Source organism: Eriocheir sinensis, chromosome 3, assembly GCF_024679095.1.
Source record: "Eriocheir sinensis breed Jianghai 21 chromosome 3, ASM2467909v1, whole genome shotgun sequence".
Classification (NCBI taxonomy): Eukaryota; Metazoa; Arthropoda; class Malacostraca; order Decapoda; family Varunidae; genus Eriocheir; species Eriocheir sinensis.
The window spans coordinates 4,381,774-4,384,273 of NC_066511.1; positions in this window are offsets into that span (position 1 = coordinate 4,381,774).

Below are 2,500 nucleotides of genomic sequence, written 5' to 3' on the forward strand. Positions count from 1 at the left end.
CCAAATTTTCCTGATAACGGATTTCCTAGCCGAGTTAGCAAAAAGAGGCGTACGTGTAATAAGTGTCCAAGCAGAATCATGGGATACCGCTGGAATGACTTTGTGTCACCCCGGTGAGTACTCCGTGAGACTGATTCAACATATATTACCTGCATAGTCCGTCAGCGCCAACTCCGGCTATATGGGCACGTGGCATGCTACCCAGAAGCCGACCCTGCTCATCGGGTTATCTCTGTAAGAGACAATCCTGAGTGGAGGAAGCTAAGAGGAAACCCACAGAGTTCGTAGCTAGAGCATGTTGATAAATCCTGCCAGGTACTACTTAGAATGAGAAGAGGGCCTGCATGGAGACTTGCCCGAAGGGACCCCCGGGCCTGGCGTCGTAGGGTGCGAAAGGCGACGTACCCCCGGGGTATGCCCACATTGATTGATTGTCTGTTTGTTTGAGCGTCCAGTGATTAGTTGGACTCTTTCAAATCGGTGACCTCTACTTATTCTCTCTCTCTCTCTCTCTCTCTCTCTCTCTCTCTCTCTCTCTCTCTCTCTCTCTCTCTCTCTCTCTCTCTCTCTCTCTCTCTCTCTCTCTCTCTCTTACAGTAAATAAGACACTTCAAGGACTTCAAGAATAGCCTCCAAAAAAGTTGAGAACCTGACTGACTATAAGGCCTCCGGATTTTACTGAGTAGAGCAAAAGTCATGACGCAGGTTACATGGCATTAATCACGAAAGTTTTATATCTCTGTCAGTGTTTACCTTGCACGGGAAGTCAGTCACTGGGTTCAGTCACTCAGAGTACCGTACATGTAGTAGAGCTTCTATTGCCCTTAAGGATTAATAAATAAAAAAAAAAAGACCGATTAATCTGTGCTTCTTTGATGAAATCAAAACATCAAACTAGGCGGTGGTTGAATGGTCGGCGTGTATGTCCTGGAGGACCCGGGTTCAAGTCAGGAACGTCGCTGCAAGCATAAGACTACCCACTGACTGTCCTGAAACCCACCTATCAACCTGAACACTAGAGAAACTCTTTAAAGAGGATCAAAGATGAGGTCGGAAGGGGAAGGGGGTGAGGGCTCAGCATTAGCTAAGCAAGATGGCTCCACTATAAAACACTAACCTGCGTCATTACGGGCTAAGGCCGAATAGCAGGCCCAATCAAGAAAGCCTACGGGCGCTAATGGCCGAACGTTGAAAAAAAAAAACCACGCTATTGCATTGCTTGATAATACTTTCGCGAGTCCTTATCACCGAAGTAGTAAATATGTTCGTATTGTTTGAGAGGTACAAAAAATCCCCGAAAAAAATACAGTTCCAAAATATATTATTCGACATTTTGGTAACAATGCCACACAACCACAGTGATACACAGGTGGGGATGATCACTGCGTAACAATCTCATCAGAAACAGCATTGGTAAAATAGTAGCATTGTTATCAATATATCTTTATTATTATTATTATTATTATTATTATTATTATTATTATTATTATTATTATTATTATTATTATTATTATTATTATTATTATTATTATTATTATCATAATTATTATTATTATTATTATTATTATTATTATTATTATTATTATTATTATTATTATTATTATTATTAGTGGTGGTAGCAGTAGTACGAATAGTACTAATAGGAGTACATGCTAGTAGTAGTAGTAGTAGTAGTAGTAGTAGTAGTAGTAGTAGTAGTAGTAGTAGCAGTAGTAGTAGAAAAGTATGCATATGCTGTCCATCTCTTCAATCAGCCCTAACATCAGCGCTCTGGTCCAGAGGAGCACGGAATGGCAGCTATGTGCCAAGATAGAATCACAAATATCGGTAACCACTCATAACGCAATACTCCCTCGCCACTAACGGGCTGGGGCCGACCAACAGGCCACACTAGAGACCTACCGGCGCAATGGACAGCATTTAAGAAAAGTAGTAGTAGCAGTTATAGTAACACCTGTAGTGCAATAATACTAATATATTAGTATTGACAGTGTTAATAGAAGTCATAATAGTAGCAGCATGATCACTCGGAGATTAGCAAGGAAACGCCAGGAATCAACACAAGGCTGAAAGCAAGCCAGGCACTAGGGCCACCTCTTGCAGGGATGCCACTGCCCACAGCAGACTTATCAGGACAACGTGTGATTATCAGCCAGCATATCGATAACCTGGCCGAGTGTGGGAGAGGAAGCGTCGGATGACACTGATAAAGGAGACCAGAGCACCAGCAGCAGAAGATGAAGTAGAAAAAAAAATCCTGCGATTCTTCTTCCGATGAAGTTGGCATTGATTGTGAAGATGGTGATGATAATGATGAGGGTGATGACTGAGCTGCTTCCGTTATCATCACTACCACCACCACTATTATACTCATCGCTGATACTGCTCCCGCTGCTACTACTACTACTACTACTACTACTACTACTACTACTACTACTACTACTACTACTACTACTACTACTACTACTATTACTATTACTACTACTACTACTACTACTAC